Here is a 7576-nt window from a genome sequence, read left to right as displayed (position 1 = left end):
CTAGGTTGCCGCTGGCTCCCCATGGGAACCGGCAGTAATGCTCCACCCACGCCCCTCGGCCAGCTCCTGACCATTGTAAGGCAGCATCAGCGCTCTCTTGACTCTTGTAGTGCTACTTTCCTTCCAGTCACACCTGCCAGGAGGTGGACAGCTGTGGGCCTGTGACCCCCGCAGCCCCTGGGGAAGGCGTCTGAGAGGGGGCAGTGGTGCAGAAAGAGGGGGACGCAGCCTGTCTCCTGGGTTTTGCTATAATCCCATGAGCTGTCACTTCCTTTACTTTGAGGAAACTGAGCCAACTCCAAGACCTTGGGCACCAGAAACCATTCAAGACCCAATCTCATTCATTCAACTCCCAGCCAACCAGGAGCCATGGGCGATTCACGAATCCACCGCATCCAGCAAAACGGGCTGCGACTAGTCCATGCACGCGATTTTCAGCCTGCAAGACTCCATGCCGGGAGTGACTTCATCTACGTGACTCAGCTCAGGACTCAGTAATGAGATAACTCATCCTGGGGGTGGAAGCTACAGAAATGCATCTCCTCGCGGCCTGAGGCTGCACGTCTAAGATCTCGGTGTGGGGGCTTGCTTCCGTCCCAGGCCTCTCCTTTCTCGGAGATGCCGCCTTCTGCCTGGGTCTTCACAGGTGGAGCCCCTCCGGGGAGTCCCCACTGCTCTCCTATAAAATTGGAGAGGAGAGGGGCCTGTTTGCCACTGTCTGCGAAGCAGGTGAGGGAAGAAGGCTGTGGCCTGTGGACAAGCAGCCCCGCCCCTGAGGCCCCGCTGCCTTTTCATGTGATCAGGGGCCTCCCCAAGCACTGGTCTCCTCACTTGATGAACGAGATGGTCCTGGAACTGCACATCATGGTGCCATCGCTCGACTCCTTACACAGGCCAGCTCGCGGGGGAGCTGCGGCAAGGGCCACAGACTTGGGAACAGGGCCCGGCAGAGGGCGAGCGCCCAGCACACGTGTCGGTGTCCTCCGGACATCCTGCACAGCCCCACTTACACGTGCGCTTTTGTCACTGAATACTGTAAATGTATGCTTTCTTCCTTACAATTTTTTAAATTGCGTGCTCTTTTCTCTAGCGTACTTTATTGCAAGAATGCAGGGTAGGAGACACGTAACATATAAAAGATAATGTGAATTGACTGTTACTGGCAAGGCTACTAGTGAAGTTTTGGGGCAGTCAAAAGTTGTGTGTGGATTTTCACCTGTGCTGGGCATTGGCACCCCAACCCCTGCACTTTCAAAGGTCAACCGTGTGAGTGCGTACACACACACACATTATAGAACATATAAATACATATATAAAACACATGTATTCACTTTAATGTCCTATTTTCCTGTTTGTTAATGAAATGTGAGGATAACCTGAGTATTTCTTGTTTCCGAGTTACTTCCGTTAGCCTTTGAACCAGTCAAAAACGTCCAGCTGGAGCCAGTAGGCGGCATGGTGGTTAAGTCACTGGACTCCCACATAGCCGACTACAGTTCAAGTCCTGAACCTGGTGACTTTTTTTCTCTCTCTTTTCACTCTTGCTCACTGGCTCCCAAGCGCGTCAGGCTTGGGGACTTCCCACATCATGCCAGCCCCTCCCCAGGTCTCAAGGACAGCCACAGTCTGTCCCTATGGGCCAGGAACCCAGCCGCGGAGCATTGCTGGTATGTGTTCAAAGGTTCAGTGTTTGAGACTCGATGGCTAAATTCAGTAATAATACCACAATTTCACCAAAAAGCATTATAGTGATTACTGAGTTATATTAGGAGCCCATTTAAGATAACATCTTATTTGCACAATGCGGCTCAAATAGACGGGTAGAGCAGCCGGTGGGATTGTTCAGCTCCTTATGTACATTAGCATAATCACTCGGGAAGATCCGCCCGCTTTAAACATACGAACAGCTAAAACCGAGAGCATAAATATATGCTTCTAAGGTGGTGGCACAGTTAGAATAAGAGGGTTTAGGTTTACACGTAAACAGGAATTTAGTTGTCTCTAGCGCAGTACAGTAGGAAAATCTGGCCAAGGCTGCTCTGAGGACGCCCAGCCTGCAGCCCCACACCGCATGTGAGCACCGGCAGCCGCAGCGTCCAGGTGCCTAGTACCTCCTGCACGCTGCCCTGCGCCCACGCGACATCTCACGTGCCCCTCCTACACATTCTGTTTGTTTCTGCCACGGTATGTGCGCTCCCCAGAAAGAGACATGGAGAAAGGGACGGCGAGGGAAAGTGAGAAATCATCCCCCACGGGGGATGGCCACTCCGCGATCCCTTCTCCTCCATTCTCTTCAGAATTTGGGGCATGCACATGCACCCAGCGTGATGTTCAAACCAGCAAGTCTGGGGCTTGAACCACAGAGTCACCCGTGTGGGACCTAGCACTTTAACCTCTGCTCCACCTGCCAGGCCACACTCTGCACTTCTGTGAGACAAATATTATTAGCCTAATTTGATTGAAGATGAAGCTGAGATTGTGACATTGGGGACTTGGCTGAGGCCACGTGGCCAGGGTTAGCGTGCAGATCTGTCTGCCCTGACGGCCGGCATGCTCCTCATTAACCAAGCCCACGGAACGCAGAAGCTCGACTGATCCACGCAGCCAGTGGGAGCCGCGACGCCGCCTAGTACCTCCTGCACGCTGCCCTGCGCCCACGCGACATCTCACGTGCCCCTCCTACACATTCTGTTTGTTTCTGCCACGGTATGTGCGCTCCCCAGAAAGAGACATGGAGAAAGGGACGGCGAGGGAAAGTGAGAAATCATCCCCCACGGGGGATGGCCACTCCGCGATCCCTTCTCCTCCATTCTCTTCAGAATTTGGGGCATGCACATGCACCCAGCGTGATGTTCAAACCAGCAAGTCTGGGGCTTGAACCACAGAGTCACCCGTGTGGGACCTAGCACTTTAACCTCTGCTCCACCTGCCAGGCCACACTCTGCACTTCTGTGAGACAAATATTATTAGCCTAATTTGATTGAAGATGAAGCTGAGATTGTGACATTGGGGACTTGGCTGAGGCCACGTGGCCAGGGTTAGCGTGCAGATCTGTCTGCCCTGACGGCCGGCATGCTCCTCATTAACCAAGCCCACGGAACGCAGAAGCTCGACTGATCCACGCAGCCAGTGGGAGCCGCGACGCCTGGTGGGGTGGACCAGCCCCTCAAGTTGCACTAAGAGTTCGTCCACGAACCTGCCTTCCAGGACCTTCACTAGCCACCAAACAACTAGAAGGAAGCCAGAGCCCAGCGTCCGGACTGGACAGGGCAGCCTCACTTCGCTTCTCTGCTGCTCTCTGCCTGCCTCTGCCTCCCCTCTGCTCCTCCTCACAGACCCGTGCAGAAAATTCAGGGCAGTGTCTGGGCAGACACTCAGGGTCCTCAGCCACCGTGGACCTGAGAGCTCAGTGCACTGGCGCCTCTGCAGAACCTCCCACTCACCCACCATGGCCCACAGCCCCCTGCTCCAAGCACCCGCTGGCTCTCACCACTAAGAGCCATCACTTCGCCACGTCCTTCACCGTCACCCTTACAGAGGGCTTTCTGTGCCAGGGTTTTTGGTTTCTTGGATTTCTTCCTAATAGAGAAACACGTGTTTCCTCACCTCAAGAACATATACGGCACAGCAGCCCCTGAACTGCTCAGAGGTGCAGCCCTGCCCACCCCATGCCAGCAGGCCAGCCTGGCAGCCTAGAACCTCGGCTGTGTCTCACACTGTGCTACCCGGCTTTCCAGGGCACACGCAAATGGACCAAGTGCTAGCTCCCCCAGTGCCAAGCTGTCCTGTGCCCCCTCCAGAGGTCACTGCACCATCTCCGTCTCTGCACTTAGGAGAAGCGTTAACCAGTAGATGACATCAGTAATACACTGACTAGTGAGTTCAACCTTGACCTTCCGGCAAGAAAGCTACAGCGCTGGGAATTAACCAAGACGCCAATTATGCAATGCGTAACACAGCTCACTGCATTGTATGCCACAGAATAAGTCCACGGAACATGTTGCCTGGTATCGCAGAGGAGCACTCCATCTAACGTCCTTCAAACACACTCTCCACAGTGCACTGTGCGTCCTGCTCTCCGGTCACATGCGCTGCCTGGGTCGCCTTAGGGCAGAGGGCAAGAGCTGGGCGTTGGGCAGGGCTGTGTCCCTAGCTGGGGACACACAGGGCAAGGCAGGGCACTGAAGTTCATCCCTCCTCAGCCCTGTGGACTGGGCTGGGATGACTCGTGTGCTCCACACTGTCACCTAGGTCCCCGGGGAGCTGGGCCTCCCCGCCAGAAGTAACACACCCGCTGTTATGTCCGTCTGGCCTGTCATGCATTGTGGCCCAGAAACGATGCACTGGGGTCCTAGCCCCCGGAACCTCAGAATGTGACCAGATCTGGAAATGGGGCCTCTGCAGAGGTGATCGAGCTACATTGAGGTCCTCGGGGTGGGCCTAGTCCACATGACTGACGTCCTTATAATCTGTGGGACACAAACTGACATGCAGAGGGAAGCCAGGCTGAAGAGACCAGGGAGGTGCCTGTGAAGACAGAAGGGTGGAGGGACGCATCTGGGAGCCAAGGGGTGCCTGAGGCCACCGGACCAGCGAGCAGCATGGAAGCCTCCGCCCTGGCCTTCAGAGTGTGCAGAGCCTCACGTCGCTTCAGCTTCAGACCTCTGGCCCCAGGACCCTGAGAGGACACATCAGGATTTAGGCCCCAGCCTGTGCTTCATCACAGCAGCTCCAGCTCCAGGAACATACACCCCGCCCACTTCCTGCCAGGACTTCCACTGGGATCATCGGCCAACACCAACTTGAAAATCTTGGTCTCAAGTCCCCTTCAGGGGGAGCCCAAGCCAGAACAGCCCTGAGATCCCACTAGTTCAGCTTAACCAGCATGGGGAAACTCCCAAAGCAGCCCTCTGGGATCAAAGCCCTCCCTAGCAATAGAACTGGCCTGCATAGGGGCCAGCAGGCAACATAGTGGCTAAGGTACTGGACCCCCACATGACCAACCACGGTTCAAGTTTCAGACCTGGAGGCTTGAAACTCATGCTGGGCACATGTGCGTCTGTACCCAAAATCCCAGGAGGAAAATGGAGGAGAAAGGATTGCAGCATGGCCATTCCCCCTGGGTGGGGGGAGGTGATTTCTCACTTTCTCCCTGTCTCTCTGGTGAGTACACACACCTTATAGGAAAAAAAAAATCTCTCTCTTTTTGTTTTTTTTTGAGATTTTTGCTATAGGGCATGTGAGCTCACCAGAGAGAGACAGAGAGACAGAAAGTGAGAAATCCCCCCCCAGGGGGGATGGCCACACCACAATCCCTTCTCCTCCATTCTCCTCTTGGGATCTTGGGCACACATGCACATGCACCCAGCATGAGTTTAAACCCCCAGGTCCGGGACTTGAACTGTGGTCAACTACATGGAAGTCCAGCGACATAGCCATTATGCCAGCTGCTGGGCCTGGAAAAAAATATATCTAAAAAAAAAAAAAAAAAAAAAAACTGGCCTGCATGGTTGCCACCTTGTCAGGGTCTCCCCACCAAGGTCTGCCCAGCAGGGTCTCAGCTCCTTCCTCCCAGATCAGGGAGACAAACCCCTGCAGCTTCAGCCCACCTCAGCTTGTCTCCCATCACAGCTGAAGAACCATCTTGAATTTGCTAGAAAGAGGAGCAGCCACAGGCAGGGCCAGGCTTGTTCCTGTTTCTATCATGGCCTTGACTTTACGCAGCTTCTACTCTGTCCAATGGGTGGTCACGACCACGTTCCTGCCAGGACAGATGGCCAGAGAGCTCCCCAGCCTCAGCCTCCCTCTCTGTGCGATGGGACGCACATCCACAGTCAGGTCTGTGTGGGTCTGTGAGAAGAAGCTGACAGCCCGCGGCCTGGCTGGTGAGCGCCCAGGATATATTCGAGCAGTTGGTTGCCCCTTCTCCTTTCCCCTTAACCTTTCTTGTCCATGCCTATCCCAGGTGGCATTCACGGGCACAGGTGTGAGTCCCAGAGTGCTCTCCTGCCTGGATGTCTGCACTTGTCCGGGCCCTTCCCCTCATCTCTGGTGGCTTCAGCTGGCGTGGGATTTTGGCCCCTGAGGTTTCCTGGCCTTAGCCCAAGCTGCCAACAACCACACTGGGGGCAGGGTAGATCGTGGGTTCCGAGGTTTTCTACGCCAGAAGCAGCTGTACAGAACGCACCGGCCCTGTCCCTTCTCACCACCTGGCGGCAAGGTCGAGATAGTGAGCAGAGGTGAGGAGCGAGCCTGCTCTCCAGGACGCACCCTAGAGCATCCTGCCACCAGCATGTAAGGCATGTCCTTGACCCCGCTGTCCTGGCCAACGGCAGTTAATTTTAAGACTTCCTCATCATGGCTGATCGGGAGCAATCGGGAGTGACCACAGCAAAGTCCCTTCTCTTCACCCCAGTGGGCCAGAGTCAGGCAGGCCTCACACAGGGTGGGCCTGGGCAACATATGTGGAACTGTCTGCATCTCCCTGTGGGGCCACAGCTCCAGAAAGGAGACCGACAGTGACATTTCACTTAGTCCTCTGCATGTATCCACCTCTCCGGCTGCTAATACCTTAGACCAAGGCCTAAACAACAGACACCTACTCCCTCACGGTTCTGGAGGCTGGAAATCCCAGATCAGAGCGCCGGTTGACCTGGTTTCTGGCAAGGACGCTTCCTGCCCTGCAGATGGCGTTTCCTCAGTGTGTGCACTTGAGAGACAGAGAATATTCTCTGGAGTCTTTATAAAGCCACAAATCCCACCACGTGGTGGCCCCACCCTTAGGACCCCACGTAACCTTTACTACTTCGGCAGAGGACCCTTCTCCAAATATGGCCACACTAAGTGTTGAGGTCTCAACACAGGAATTTTAAGGGGAGGGGCACAAGCATTCAGCCATGACACTGTGGACGTGGTTTGTGTCGTCGTTAATATTACAAAGTGAGAGATGGACCAGCAGGTAGTGGTTAAGGCACTGGACACTCCCACATGGCTGACCACAGTTCAAGTCTCAGACCTGATGGTTTGAAAATCATGCCAGGTGTGAGTACGTGCATGCCCCGAATCCCAGGAAGAGAATGAGGAGATGGGACTGTGGAGCGGCCAGTGGCCAACCCCCGTGGGGGATGATTTCGGACTTTCCCCCCGCTGTCTTTCTCCAGTGAGCATAAATGCCCCATGACCAAAAAAATAAGAGAGAGAGAGAGAGACAAAGACAGGTTTTGTGAGTTTGAGCTGGGTTTCTACAAAGTACAGAATGCCCCCTCCATACTCCTGCACCGCTGGGCCCTTTATAAGCCATCATTAGAAAAGTGCCGGTCACTGCGCTCCACTCACGTGATCTTCTCAGTTGCCCACAGCTCAAGCAAACTTACTATCCCCATCTCCTAGATGTGAAAACCGAGGCACAATGCCTGGCTGGTCAGTGGTTGAATCAGAATTAGAGCTGAATCTATCTCATCTTCTCATTTCAATAAACGTGTTTCAAGTGCAAGGCGTGGGACAGACACAGAGACAAGAACAATGGAAAGAGACTTGACTCACAAGAAAATCTCAGATTGGCAAGAAAGGCTCAGAG

The sequence above is a fragment of the Tupaia chinensis genome, unplaced genomic scaffold, assembly GCF_000334495.1.
Source record: "Tupaia chinensis unplaced genomic scaffold, TupChi_1.0 Scaffold000045_1, whole genome shotgun sequence".
Classification (NCBI taxonomy): domain Eukaryota; kingdom Metazoa; phylum Chordata; class Mammalia; order Scandentia; family Tupaiidae; genus Tupaia; species Tupaia belangeri.
This window is presented reverse-complemented; position numbering follows the sequence as displayed.